The sequence below is a fragment of the Apus apus genome, chromosome 3 (assembly GCF_020740795.1).
Source record: "Apus apus isolate bApuApu2 chromosome 3, bApuApu2.pri.cur, whole genome shotgun sequence".
Lineage (NCBI taxonomy): Eukaryota > Metazoa > Chordata > Aves > Apodiformes > Apodidae > Apus > Apus apus.
Genome location: NC_067284.1, coordinates 10,528,409 through 10,543,915, shown reverse-complemented (window position 1 = coordinate 10,543,915; position 15,507 = coordinate 10,528,409).

The following is a 15,507-nucleotide window of genomic DNA, read 5'->3' as shown; positions in this document are numbered from 1 at the left end:
ATGAAATGCACTTTTTCATTACATCTTTTGGCTTTGTATATATTTTATTTCTAGGATTTTTCTTTAATGCAGCATAGAGATCTCTCATCTCTTATCTCAAGGAAGCAGAAAACAACTTCAGAAATGCAGACCATACCCTGGCATCTCATCAGTGTTTCACAGTTTCATTGAAATCCTCATTAAGAGAGCAAATGCTATTTTAAGTTGATCTTTGTGATATTGTGCCATTACTGTAAGAAATCTAGAGAGTGAGGCGCCTCTTCTAGTTGGTGAAAACATCTTCAAAGCCCTGAGTTATGACGGAAAAAAAACCACCTCATTATTCTTGAAATCCTTTCTCAAGTCACCTTCCCATCAAGTGCTGAATTCTCCACCATGTAGTAGCTCAACAGGAGAGATGCAAATGCTGCAGCTGACCAGCCATTGCATTTCTTTGTTTGCTATTCCCTTCTTCCCTGCTTTGCTCATCTTGTTTTGTTGCAATATATTTGCTTTCTAAGGAGTATGCTTTTTTTTTCAACATCAGCTTTTATTAACAGAACTGTGCAGGTTCAGAAAACAAGGGCCTGATACTGTTTCTCTAAACTGCACAGGAATTCCTTGAGGGTGTCCTAAGTAATGACTTGGCTAGTTCCTGCTTAGCTAATGAATTCTTTCCAGATTACAGCCCAGCACATCTATCTTGTTGTTTCCTTATTAGTTTAGGGCTGTGCATAAGAAGTCATCAAGCATACTAAGAGGGCTGCAGGGGATGGCAGGTTCCAAGTTGTTCTGCTGGAGATCTAGTTTCAAAGTGCACGGAGAGTCTGAATGCCTCTCTCTCTGACACTCACAATACTGGAGCGGGGAGGGAGCTTCTTGTACCCTTGATGTACACATTAGGCTGGAATCTGCCTCCTCTTTGTTGTAAGCCACACTTGGAGATGCTTGGAGAGACCACACTGATACATTCAGTGTTTTTACTACTAGCGCCCATTTGTTCTCTTACAAGTTATTTCCCCTTTCCTTCAAAGGCATTGTAATAAGGTAGGCAGAACATTAGAATGCAGTTAGAGTGAAGGATGATGTTAAACCCTTTCTTTCAACAGAAGCATTTCCATTGGCTCTAATTATTAGTTCAAACACTAATGCACAGGGGTGTGTGGGGGGACTGATGAAAAGCAAAGCTATTCACAGATTTCACTTTAATATGCCATAGATTTCCATGGATTTTACTACTCCTCTCTATAGATTTTTTTTTCCACTTTGAAAACTTCCACAGGCTTCACTTCAAATGTATTTATGGTGGCCCCTCTGCTGACCTCAAGCAGGTTTATCTGGTGATGCATATTATATAATGTGATTACAGAAGGTAAAACCAGGCTAATAAGGTGCAGTGTGTGGAGTTCTTTAGTGGCTTTGATGTGTATCTTTCAATTTTCAGTCTTGCCTGTAAAAAGCAATAAAAACCCCTTCAGTTCCAGCAGTGCTTGTACTCCCTGTTTCACATTGCTGTGTTATTCTAGGCTGACATGCACTGGTACCTGTCATGTTTCTCACAGGCATGTCGCTTTGGTCTTTTCAAAGTTATGAATACTTGAGACACTCCTACAAATTGCTGTGCTGATTAAAAATCCTTGATCATATCATCTTCTAGCTTTTAAATGTGCTGTCAAACAACAGAATCAGAAATATGGGGCTACTGCAGTTATTTCATATTAATGCTTCAAGTTCAAACAAAGTGTCAAGATGACTAAGTACAAGGGATTTTCAGAATGCTTTAATGTTGCCTCATTTCAAATCACTTCATAAGCAGCTTGGTAATGAGCTCAATAAATTCTACTGGAAAAAAAAATATGCTCACTACCAAACAAAAAAAAGCAGGTTGCTATTTTATAATTAGCCTTCTGGGCTTGTGGGAAGGAGTCTTATTTCCTGTTTGAAATCCACTTTGTTAGTGCTATGATGTGGAGGTGGCTAAATGAGTATGAAATATTGTAATTAAGTACATCACAAGCTGTTTATCTTATCAGCAATGTTTTCCTTTAAAGGCTGGCTTGTTGACCACTGGTGTATTATCACAATTTTTCTCTGCTCTGCCAACTTAATAGACAGAGGTTTACCAAACACTGCAGGGGTGAAGGATGACAGAAGGGTAGCAAACAAACAAAACTGAAGCCTAGCAGCTGTTCTTGTGGTTTTTGTTTGGTTTTTGTTTTGTTTTGTTTTGTTTTGTTTTTTGTTTGTTTGTTTGTTTGTTTTTTTATGGAGCAGGTATATTTCTGTTTTCTCTGAAATGTTTATTCTCTAGATGGAGTTTCTGAAACCTCCTCAAGACCTGGTCCATGGAGGCTTTGGTGCTGTGAGGTGGGTCTTTGCATGCCCTGCTGAATAGCCTGGCTTTTTTCATGACAGAGGCAGAAAACCAGTTTTACCACTGGGCTTCCCCTTGCTTTCTGCTGTTATTCTAAAGGCTTCTTTTATGATAGTCTTCCGACCTCCTACATCTCTTACATGAGCTCAGTGAGGTAGGGTAGATGTAGCTCATAACACACTTCTCTATAACCTTCTCTATATCGTTTACAAGGATCTCTTGTAAAGTTTGCCAGGGTGGCACATCCTGCCACTGAAATTGAGTGAAGGAGTTAAGATTGCTTGTGTGATTTACATGGACTTTACATAGCTCAGTACTTCTAAGTATGGGCACCAGTTTACCTGTGCGTAGGTCCCCAAACAAGAGGTCTTCCTGGTATTTGGCTGTTTTTCTTCAAAGCTGTCCTTATTCCATAGATACCTTGTTTATAATGGGCAATAAAATACAGTGCTGATCTCCTCAAGCTTTTGCTGAATAGCCTTTCACCAGGTTATGAGGCTCTTTGAGTGCCTCTGCATGTCTCTGCCATGTCGGGCCAATTTGTAGTTCTGAAATCAGCTTCATACCTCTGTCCATTGCTGAGCTGAGCCAATTACTCAGATTTTTCTGACTTAGGGTTGGATCTTTGACAATGATGTCCTGAACTGTAAGGACATCCTTGTCCATGTGATTGTTCATTTTGTCTAATAGGTTTGAGAGGCATGGCTTCTTGCTACAGTAGCTGTGCTCTCAGTTCCCCATTATGTCACATTTATCCTTATGTCTACTAATTTTACTCTTCACGTTAATTGCAACAAATTTGCTAACTGAAGAATTCAGACATATTATGAAGATTCCCACATTCACCCTAACAGTATTTTTTATTACTTTGATAAGAAGTCAGTTTTAATTTTAAATTTCAAGTGCAGTTGTAATTCACCAATACAGTATTCTTTTAGAACTGGAGTTAATACTGGGTCTGGAAAATTTATTACTGTTTATTTTACTACTTACTTCTAAAACTTACCCTATTGATGCTTTAATTTAATATAGTATTCCCCAAAAATGTAGGTAGGTTACTGCTCCATTATGAAGATGAGTATTTATTTATTATTTATGTTGCAACTTTATCTTACTTAAGGACTTCTTTTCTACCTTAATCACATCTGTCATGTTACTGACAGGATTTCTGCTTTAAATATGTTGAAAGAAAATATTTATTATTAGTTTTATGCCTCTACCATGAGTTTCCCATTATTTTTCTTTACTGTTGTGTAATGACTTTACATTTAACTTACTCAATTTTATGCTCGTTTTTTTTTCTATTTTTCTCATTTAGACATTTTTAAAGGTCATCTTTTTAATTCTACTGAGTCCTTTGCTCATATTTTTATGTCATTTTTAATTGCTCTTTTAAAAATATTTTATTTTAATAAGCCATAAACACTAAGCATCAAACCCAGCAGGTCTAAACAGTTCCTGCTCACATAAAGTATTTAACATTCTTACTTCCCTTTAAATTCCCTTAAGATGTTTAGTTGTTTTTATAAACTCACCTTGTCTAAAGAAAGCTATTACCTAACTGTGTCGGTTCCTTTGCTTCTCATTCTTACAAAGACACTGGATTAGAGCAAATAACATGTACTAGTTAAGCATGGTCCTTGATTTACATCTTCACATGGCTTCTGCACAATACTCAGGTTAAACCATCTCCCTCTCTAATGATTCAGACTCCTTTAGTGACCCAGGCTTTAGCACTACTCATTCAATAAGTTAATTTCAGGGGTTAGATTTGATGTTAGGGTTTTTTAATCATGAACCTAACTTCTGTTTTTTTCAGCTCATATGATATAGTTGGTAAATGAATAATTCTTTGCTGGATTTTTTAAATGGACTTTTTACCATGGAATATTCATAAGAGCTGTTATAGAATGGACCATTGTTCCTTCCAAAGCAGCCTCACACTGCTGGTAATTGTACATTAAGGGATGCATTATGGGATAGTAAAATTTACCACACTGCACTCTGCTGATCTCATAGTGATGTTTATTGTGGGAAAAAGCCTGTCCTGATGGCAGGTGATCCACTCACATGCCCTTAGGGGGGAGTGCAATGCATGTGATGCATTGTTGTATCAGCTTTTTATAACAACAAATGCTGTATCTGAAATGTGAAATGCTGTATCTGTATGTGAAATTATTCAGCCCTTTTAAGACTTCAGCCACAGGATTTGGTGATGGCTTTCTGTGTCAGTGAATTTCAGCAGTTCGTTCTGAAATATGTGAAATAGTTTTTCTTTTATATTAATTTTACTGCTTCCATATTTACTGGCCATTATTTTAATTGGTTGACAGAGCTTTTTAATATGCTGCAGGGTAAAAAAAAAAAAAGAAAAAAGTGAGGATGAACTCTACTGATAATTCTCTTACACATTCTGGGTAGCTCTCTCTCTCTGATAATCCTTAACAAACTAAGGCACCTTGACTTTCTGGAGTGCGCCCCCAGCCTCTAATTGCCCTGACCAGCCTGTAACCAACTTTTCTGTAATCTTCATTTACAAGCTTTCTTCTCCTCTTACTCTCTGTGTCACCTACAAAACTGTCTTCATGTCCATCCTGAAGCATGCTGTGGGTATCTATAAGAACCTGCAGACTGATGTGATGCAGCCTGTTGGCAATGCAGTGTACCCTGACACTGCTTGACAAGGTGCAGAAGGAGATCATGTTCCTAGCACTGAGCACAATGAAAATCAAGGTAATGGGTGCTGGTATTTTTTTGGGATTACAGGAGCCATCCTGGACTCCCTCTCCACCTGCCAGCAGGTGTGGGTCAGTCATCTGGAGAACAAAAAATACAGACGAGAGCATGACTACAGAGAAAAGTGATTACAGTTTGATCAGGACAATTAGAACCTCTTGGTGCACAAAATGAACCTGACAGATTTTTACCATCTCTATTAATAGATCTCTGTATCTCTCCCTACATCCATATCCATATACCCATAAAGCAGAATTCAGGTGCCTAAACAGAGGTGCTTCTTGCTGTTGGTGATCCTTGTGATATCTGCATGAGTGGGAGGCTTGCGAGACAGGAACCTTGTGTCCTTGAAACCAGGTATGACACACTAGGTTCTCTAACATGACTCTTGGGATCTATGCATAAGTAACTCAATCACACCAGAAAGTGGACTGACTGCATGATTCTTGGTGATTGCTCTTTAGGCATCTGCAGTTCAGGCATCTAAAAATGGATTTTCTTTATCATGAGACAGTCTTCATTCCTGTTGTATTCAGCAGAGACAAACAAGCATGTCCAGAAGCCAGTTTTTGTCTTTAATGTATGAACTCAATTGCTCTTGTTCATTATCTGTTCTTCCTCATTCGATATAGGAGTCAAGAGGAGCTAGTTTAGTCTTAGACAACTAATCTTTTGGAGATCTCTAGAAAGATTAAGTAACCTAAAAACAGGTTTCTAATGTAATTTCAAATGAGCTAATGTATCTGCAACCTTTATGGAGCTGGTAAAAATTACCTACATAGTACCTTTGATCTTTTGGAGTAGCATCTGGGAGCTGGTATGCCATGGTATTTGAAAGGGTGGCTTTTTAGACAACCAAATCCCACTCTGGGGAGAGGTTCAGCTCCAGATGAAGGCACCACAGTTAGGTCTTTATACACAGGGGCCTGCATGCAGTCACAGATAACTGAACCGTCTTTATAGTCAGTGGAGAGCTAGCAAATCAGTTTGGTCACTGAAATCCAGAGTGCAATTCACCTCACTCTGAAGTAGACACCTTGAATGAAGTTTGGTAGCCTATAAAAGTCTCTAATAACATTTTAGTGTATCAGATCTTGCTCTCACATGACTTTTATTAAACTCAAAGGGAGAAGATGTAAATTCACACCCTGAGCTAATACAATGAGCCATGGCAGCAAGTTCTCCTTTGCTAGGAGAATTTTCAAATTTAAAAGTGCAGCCACAACTTGGATTTAATTATTTTGTGTGGTCTGTATGATGCATAGAAGCTAGATCTCAGGAGATGTTTTCTGTATTTTGTTATTAATAAATTATCAAAACATGGGTGTACCATGTATAACTACCATCACTTAGTTACTTCATTGAAATGCCCCCAAATATGTGCTTCCATTAGCCAGGTAGTTGCTGTGATGTTATAGACTAGTATCCATATTGAGTATATAGTTTTGTTTTTTTGTTTGTTGTTTGTTTGTTTGTTTGTTTGTTTGTTTTTCTGGGGCACATATGTATTCAGAATCCCTATGAGTATGAAACGTTTTAGATTATAAATATGAATTATCTTATGCCTGTGTAGTTTTGGATTCATCCCACATTCATATTTTCTCATTTGATTGCTTGTATTGGTAACAGTTTATATACCTCAATAGTTATACACTAACATCTTATCTTTTCCTATTTTAAGGAAGAGTAACAGAGAAAATAAGTTACTCTGCTTTTACCTACCATGGGGCTTTTCCCAGGTTTGCCCTGTGAAACCATGTAAAGCAGGACCTTTATCTGTTGTATGCATCCATTTTAATTTTCTTTGTAGTTTGCAAAGGCTTTTAAAGCTGATTCAAGAACTTCAGGAAACTATGGTCTACCTGTAGAGGAAGTCAAAGCCCACTCCTAATTGAATTACGAGGTCCATGAGGGCTTAAATTACAACTAGTGACATTTAGGACAGGTACAAGCAGTAACGGCAGTTAAGTGTAGAAATATATTACCTAAGGCAGGTTGTGGAATTTCTATCATGCAAGGCTTTAAAGAAAGGATAGACAAATATTTGTGGGGACTACTTAAGCTATACTTTACCCTCTTTTTGACAAGAAGAGGGATTAAATCGCTGTTCAGTATCTTTTCCAGTCTTATTTTCTTTCAGTCTGTATGAAAGAAATTGCTTATTTGCCTTCCCTAAGTGAAGGTTGCTAATTAATTTAGAAATAAGAAACAAAATGTAGAGATTTTACACTAAGAAGATCAGTAAAAGGTGGAAAAATCTGTAACTTTATCTGAGTGTGATTACACACAGAGTATATAAACCATGGTCTATGTTACTTTTGAATTTAGGCTTGGGATGCTGGTTTTAATATTTTAGTGCTGACCACAAGGGATCAGAAGATTCTGTAGTCAATAATAACATTCTTTATGAGAACAATCACACTTTAAACATGTCCATCAACAGTATACTTTTCCATGAACAGCCAAAATAACTCTTCTCAAAATCCATTATACCGTGTAAGTTGGTTTCTGCTGTTCTCACTATCATAGCTAAGAACCATATGTACTCTATGTCATAAATAGGATGCACACAAAATGACTTCTTGTTAATATGAGCAAAGCCAGCTGGATATATGCTGTAAAATCTTATTCTGGTTCTTTCAAACAAACAGTTAACTCTTACTAAATCAATCATTTGCAGATAGCTAAATTTCATTTTGTGTACCTGAAAGTTAGCAAAGATTCTCCTTTGCAAGAAAGAGACAATCTGGGAGTTTGCTCCAGTATACACAGCTGAGGTAGGGTTATGCTACCTAAGCATCTGCCCTCTGATAATTCCTGCTATCAAAGTGAACCAGAAAGTTCAGGTCCCATTTTAGACAGTAATGTTTGTACTGAGAAAATGAAATTCCAAAGGAATAAGGTTTTCTTGAGAAAACTCTGGCTCTAACATTAGAAGTTTTATTCCATGTGTCAAGGGTAAGAATATATAGAGGAAAGAAAGATTCTGAACTGTTTATTGTCACTTTATTCACTCTGGCTCTAAACTATTACATAATTAACAGCATATGCATTTATACATGCATTGACATCATTCAGCTATAGTGGTCAACACAAACCAGGATTAGATTATTCTGTCCTGCAGATGGTAAAGCTATAGATATTGTTCTGATATATCCAAGCAAAATGATCTTTCTTAAAGATATCCTCAATGTTATCACTGCATCAATAAAAATGGTAATAGTAGTATCTGAGTGGATTAGTAATAGCTACTGAGTTATTGTTGCCAAGTATGAACTCAGAAAGAAAATGTGAATCTAATATAAAATGCACATTAAATGCCATACCAGCAATAACATACCATTTTAAAAAACAGGTTCCCTTACTCCTTCACTTACTCTTTTAAAGTCTTTCCCTTGCCAATCACTATTACCTCAGTTTTATTTATATTGAACTTCAGCTAATTTACACCATCCATGTAATTTTATCACATCTGTCAGGCCCTGTAAAGCACAGAAATTTATATACATGAGTTTAATGAAAAGCAGATGAAAACTTTATTATATTTTAAATATCATTAATATTTTCATATTTTCCCCCCCCTTTCTGTTTTGGTAGACCTATCTGTCTGCCTGCCTATCTGCCTTTCACACGTCTATCTGCCAGTTCTCTGAGAAGGTGCTTCTATGAGCGTGGAAGCTGTTTAACAGAGCAAGTGACAGACTGGCAATCTGCAAAACTGCACATACCTGTGTACACAGAGCTGGGGAACAACTCCACATTAACACCAGGAGTAGGAGTCAAAGAGAGAGGAGAATCCTTCAGTCGCTTCTGTAAAGCTCACGGTAACTGCATAGCTAATTGTGTCAGTTGCTGTTGGCAGATGTAAACATTCCAACCAGGACTCTCCACTTTTTTTCAAGAATGACACTACGAAGTGTAGGTTATGGTTCCCTTCTCATTGCTAATGCACCTTGCTATGCCTGCTGTAGAAGAAGAATAGAAATTCTTAGTTACAGTGGAAGTATTATCTCTTAACTTGTCTATCTTGTGACTTCGTTTCCAAAACATAAAAAAGCTTTTTCCTTGTCCTTTACAGAAGCTTGATATTCTATAAATTTAGGAGTGACTGTGCAAAACTCTAAATTTTGTCTCTACATAAGTTCGGCTGAGTGGAAAGATGTTTTAGTTTCTCTCCACATGATCAATTACTTATTTTCTGGCATCTTTATGAATTAATTTCCTCCTCTGACCTATGAAAATAAGATTTTTTCTGCTCCCAAGTGCATTGATATTGTAAGGACAAAGGTTTTTCTTAGCACAGTTCCCTAACACAGTGGTGAATTTCTGGAACCCAATGTAATTTTTTACAGTGAAGGATGAACAGCAGAGAGATGGTGGATTTGAACATATTTACCCTGAGAAGTTTCATTTTATCTTAGCTCATCACAACAAGCTCCTCTGAAGTGAGAATACAGCAAAATAGATGCCAGAACAGAACCAAGGAGCAGTCACCTAATTCTTTTGGAGAGAGCTCTCAATCTTCCTGTCAGCCTAATCTTCTGAGAAGAATTCTTTCCCCTAGAATAATTATAATCAATAATCTTATATGCTAATGATATAATTTCTGCACCATTGTTTACCTGTCTGCCTTTGGGATTGGAACCATATTGCGCTTAGACTGCTGAATTTTTGTAAAATGTCATTATTTGACAGTTTAGCCATCTGCCCTCATCCAGATGCTACCGCTCTCCTAGGTTGGTCTGTCACTGGATGAATGTGAAAAGCACATCAGTCTCGGGAACCCCTTTGCTGGGAGGCAGTGTATACTAGTGTGTGCTAGCTCAACCTTTTCCTCCAAAGTGTTGTGCATATTCATTGTTCTTCTGAATATTCTGTTTAAAATGCTATTGGGAACTTTTTTTTTTTTTTTTAATAATTCATGTGAGACTTAGCAATTTTTGAGCCAATAATTCCAATTTTTCTGTAGAAATCCTGCTGTCCCATCTCCCTCAGATGAATGCCACCCTTTGGATTCTGTCCCAAACTGTGAGAAAATATCAGTGGTTATTGTATTGTATTGATCAAGAGAAGATCTAGAGAAGATGAGTCCTTTTGCATTTCTTCTTTCTTAAACATCCTCCATTTTTATCTAGTCTTTAGAACATCAGCAGTTCCTTCAGGACATTTTTCACTTAAGTGGGTTGCTAGGTCATGTCTTTGAAACTTCTTGATTTGCACCTTTCTTTCTTCCATGTAGTTATGGTCCTGCATAATTTCTTTTCCAGAAAATAAAAATCCATACACATGCATTTTATTTTTAAGAAATACAAAACTTAAAAATTAAAAGCTCAGCTACATATTTGATCAACCTTTTTAAAGATAGAGGAATGCTTTTGAGATGGATGAAACATGCAGCTTTGAGATGTTTCAGAAGGCTTTCATCAGAGAAAAACATACCTGTACAGGAGATGAAGGGTAGAGCAACTTAGTTATTTCCTCCTGTCAGACTCAAAATTTCTTAATACACAGCAGCAGTCTGCAGGCTATGTGGAGGGTCACAGAGACTATGAATAGAAATTATATTTAGAATTTAGTCTTGTATGTCAATAAGTAATTGCCTTAGAGATGTGGCTTGCAGGCAAAAGGATACAACTAATGGTCTTAGGAAAAAAAATATCCTACTGCTTTAATCATGAACATAAAGGAGGGAATAAATCTCATTTTCATGTACTGTGCTTAAGTGGTGTTATTATTCTCCAGTGGGGGAGAGGCTTGGATTTTTGAAGGGATTGATAGGATTATCTCTATTTCTAGGTACTTTAGTAGCTTTCAGCACTGTAGTGTTGAGTGCTCCCCAAATATTCAGAAGTAATGAACAGGCTGAGAGAGTTGGGTCTGTTCAGTCTGGAGAAGAGAAGGCTCCAGGGAGACCTGATAGCATCTTCCAGTACCTGAAGGGGCTACAGGAAAGCTGGGAGGGGCTTTTCATCAGAGAAGATGGTGATAGGACAAAGGGTAATGGTTTTAAACTGAGAGAGGGTAGATTTAGGTTAAACATCAGGAAGAAATTCTTTACCATGAGGGTAGTAAGGCACTGGAACAGGTTGCCCAGGGAGGCCATTGATGCCCCCTCCCTGGAGGTGTTCAAGGCCAGGTTGGATGAGGCTTGTGCAGCCTGGTCTGGTGTGAGGTGTCCCTGCTCATAGCAGGGAGGTTGGAACCAGATAATCTTTAAGGTCCCTTCCAATCTTAACCATTCTATGCTTTTTCTGCTATCTTAAGATTGTAAAAGAGATATCTTGGGTATTATAAAAGGAGGAGATGGATGTGTCAGAGTACGTGCCACTAATCCGTGCAAAAACTAGTGTATCCTCTCCTCCAGAAATCAGTGGATTTTTTTTGTACTTCCCATGGAAAAGCAAAACAAAACAATACAAAACCAACAACAAAACAGACCCCAACAACTGCAGAAGAACCACCAATAGATACGGAGAAAAATTAGGAACTCTGGCTGAGGAAAGAGAAGGACTGAAGTCATTTTACCAGCAGCAAAATTAGTTGAGATATACAGGGGGTGAGAGTTCACATGGTCAATTATATTCAGTCAGTGGACATTCTGGTTCTTATCCTAGCAATAGAAGATAATAAAAATATGGTATCTATATTAGACAGAAGAAGTTATCACTAGAGAGAGAGGCACCCTGAATATGTCCTTTAACCAAATAAATAAAAATAGATGTATTTTTTTCTGACTCTCTGGTAAAGCATTGCACTAACATTATGGTGTACTAAAAAAGATAAGTTTTAGTCTTGGATGGTGGTAAGTTGCCCACAAGGAAATAAGAGATGAACTTACAGTGTTCTGTTTCTGCAGTTTTTTCCTTTGAAAACTAAAATACAGTGAAAATTCATAACCTTCTACCATGCTATTATTTATTAATATTTAATAGTATTAATTGCTTTTGCGTTCACTAATACATATTCAAAAATATATACTCTCAAAAGCATGCACAAAAAAAGGTTTCTGGTATATGGAATGAGCATAAACTCAAACAGAATGAGCCTTTGTCCTTTTCTTATATCTTCATGTCTCCTCATACTTCTTTCTGGCACCTCATACCTTTCCTATTTGCATAAACATCATAGTGACTGTGTTGCATGTAGTATAATGTACACTCCTGGGTTAAAGGCTGTCTCTCAAGCTGTGAGTCTGAAGGGAAAAGAAGGCCAAAAGTGAAAATTTAAAAATGGATCGTCCTTCTTAAACTTGTATCACTTACCATATATTTGATAATAATGCTAACACTGACCCAAATGTCCTTTTACTGAGTTCAGGGTTGCTATACATACATGTGAATTTATATGTGCTGGCTTAACTCTAGGTTTGGGTGAGGTAGAAGAAATAAAAATTATAACTTGATAGGGGTAAAAAAGGAAACAGCTACTGCCACAGGCTCACAGACAAAGCCTCTTAACGTAGATACACCATGCACACTACTAGTGCTGCAGATTGCCATTAAATTAGAACCTGAAAACTTAAATCAGGAAGGTTGAGTCTTTGTCTTAGGCACCTTCTCATTGGCTGGCAGACCCAGTAAATAGATGATACCTAAAGTTTCTGTGAGCTCTCTGTTTCCCCTTTACCTACCTGACCATGGAAAGAAGTTATACATGGCTTCTGTCCTCCTGTCCTTCTGTCCTGTTTAAATTCCATTAGTCTTCGACACAAAGAAATGAAAAGCCAAAGGCACTTATTGACTTCAGTTACCTGTTCTGCAGTGAGATACTTGTTTGTCCATAGTGTCTCTTGGGTCAAAAAACTCCTTTTTCCATGTAGGACTTTTTCACCTTTTTGCCTCTGTAGATGAAGCACTTGTTTTAAAGAACTGACTGCATGACTTACATAGCAGGTGGCAGAGATGCAACAGAAAGACAGACATTGGAGCAGCAGAAGCTGAAGATACTGCTGAGCTGCATTGTATGTGACAGTACTGATGTCTTTGCTTTGTTATAGATTGAATATAAGGCTTCATGAGCCTCATTGCATAAATGGGTTGTGAGATGATTGTGAGAAAAAATGCACCTGGGAGGGGGCACAGAGGAGGAGAAAAAATAAATATAGCTTTCTAGCTGTGCAAAAATAACTGTGGTGTATGAATAAAGCATATTTGTTGAAAGGTCCTGTTAAAAAATATTCCCTGCAGTACATTTTCATGATGCTAACTAGCAAAAGCAGCATGTTAATTATGAGTACCCACACTAGGGCAGAGTTAAAGTTTCATTATCCCATTTTTTTGAGTGACAATCCTGCCTTGTGACAAAGCACCCCCTTCTAGCTTTAAAAATTTCCTCAAACTTTAGGTCAGGAAACCTCCTGTTGTGTTCTCATATTTTCTGTCCCTACCTTTCATCACCCACCATCCTGTCCTTCACTGCTTCCTACTCATAGTGTCAGCAGTGCCATCAGCAGACTTCCCACAATCATCTGTGTTTTTTTGATTCTTGCTCAGTTTTTTGTTTATTTACTCCATTACATTTCCTTGATCTGGTGGACTTTTATAAGTACTGAGACCTCTTTGTCTACCTCATTATCTCTTGAGCCATTTTCGTACCTTGTACTAAAGTGGTATCAACTTTTATTAGGACTTGGTTTTCTCTGCCCTTAAGTGACCTTCAGTTTCCAGCTATGGACATAAGATTTACAATTGATTCTAGACTGTCCCTTGGAGCTGCATATTTTTGAGGTCACAGCTTTGCATTTTCTCAGCTGAAGTATCCCCATTTCTAAGGCTTCAGTCTGTTTCTATTGCACAAAACATTAGATGGGGGATCTGGAGTGAATAGATATTGGATTAATATCACAAACTGACAGTTCCTAGCACATCAGGGAAAACATACCCATAGCAGTCCAAACTCACTTTTAAATCTGATTGATAATAAAGCAGTGGCTTCATTTAATGAAGAATTCTGAGTGTGATGAGGGCATAGTTCTACAAATAGCACTAAGGAGATACAGAGCTCAATGAATTGAGTCAGCTATGTTTTTCCTTGTGTACAGTGGGGAATATGTGCCCTTCTATAGCAACCTGGTTTTATTGAAGAGTTGGCAGAAGTTTAATTAACTTTTTCTTTAATTTATAAAGAGTTTTTCTCCAAGAAAAAGAAACCTTCCTCTTGCTTGTGGAATTTCAAATAAATTAGTAGAATTACACAGATAAAATTGGATGTAATAATTTAAAACATGATGTTGAAAATACAGAGCAACATTCCATCCTAAATGATGGATCTAGGTATAGAAAAAGGTATTATTTATATTTTAAAAAAAAGGTTTAAAAGTTTCTTTAAATTATTTCTGCATTTTCCACATTTTCAGCTCTGACAGGGCCTAATCCACCAGCTGTCAATTTTTTTTCCTTTGAATCAGTTGCCACAGGCCCTGCTGCGGGTCCATCATACAGCTAACAATAGCTACAGCCTCTGAATAGTTCAGGGCCTTGTAGGCAAATTTCTTTTTTCTCCTGGTAAGTTCCCTTCATGCACTATGAATGTGAAACTAATCCAGCAGCTCTCTGTTTTTTTCAGGGAAAGGTGTTTCTCCTAGGTCTTTTCTACTCAATTGATACCTCCTTTTGCTATCTGAATGTAGAAAAAAACAAAATCTGTTGAACTGAAAACAGGAGCTGCTGGATTGGACTACTGTATGTGATATGGGTCTCCTGTAGTCCCTGTGCTACGCAAGCCTCAGATTTTTCAGGTTAGTTTCTAAAGTGACACTATGCGATGTCATTTAACAGAATATTAATCTTGCAAATGCCACTTTTTCAGCCAAAAATGTGTTTGAAAGCTGATATTTTAGTCTCTGGTCTTTGCAGATTTCCTTAAACAGCATAATCTCTCCTGTTCCAGGGAAAGGTGGTATTGTACAATAATGAAAGTTCTATCCATGTTGGCTGTGCCTTGGTAAATGAAACTGACCTTCTTTGAGACATCAGAATTGCCTTCTGTCTCAACTAGGGATGGGATAAACTGTTCAAACTTGCAACAAAACCACCCCTTTCCTCCTTGCCATTTGTAAGATGGACTTTTACCCTTTGTCCCTACATTTGGGCAAATGAATCACCAGTGGGAAAAATAGCATCTTAGTATGTTTTAGTGTCTTTTGCAACCAATCACTATGGCTAACTACATTTGCCTGTCTTTAGCTGGGAAGTAGAGGAAGACCTTAGCATATTCCCTTATTTAGCAGTCTGTCTACTGTTCAGTACATTTTTAACAATTGCTTCTTCCCCTTATTTTCAGAATAAAATCCTTTTAACCACATCTTGCTTGAACACATTGTAGCAGGCCCTAGGTGCCACTTTTAAGCTCTAAGGGCTACTTTAAGGAGATTGATACATGAAATGATGTTCCAAGTCACTCCAGAAATGTACTAGTGA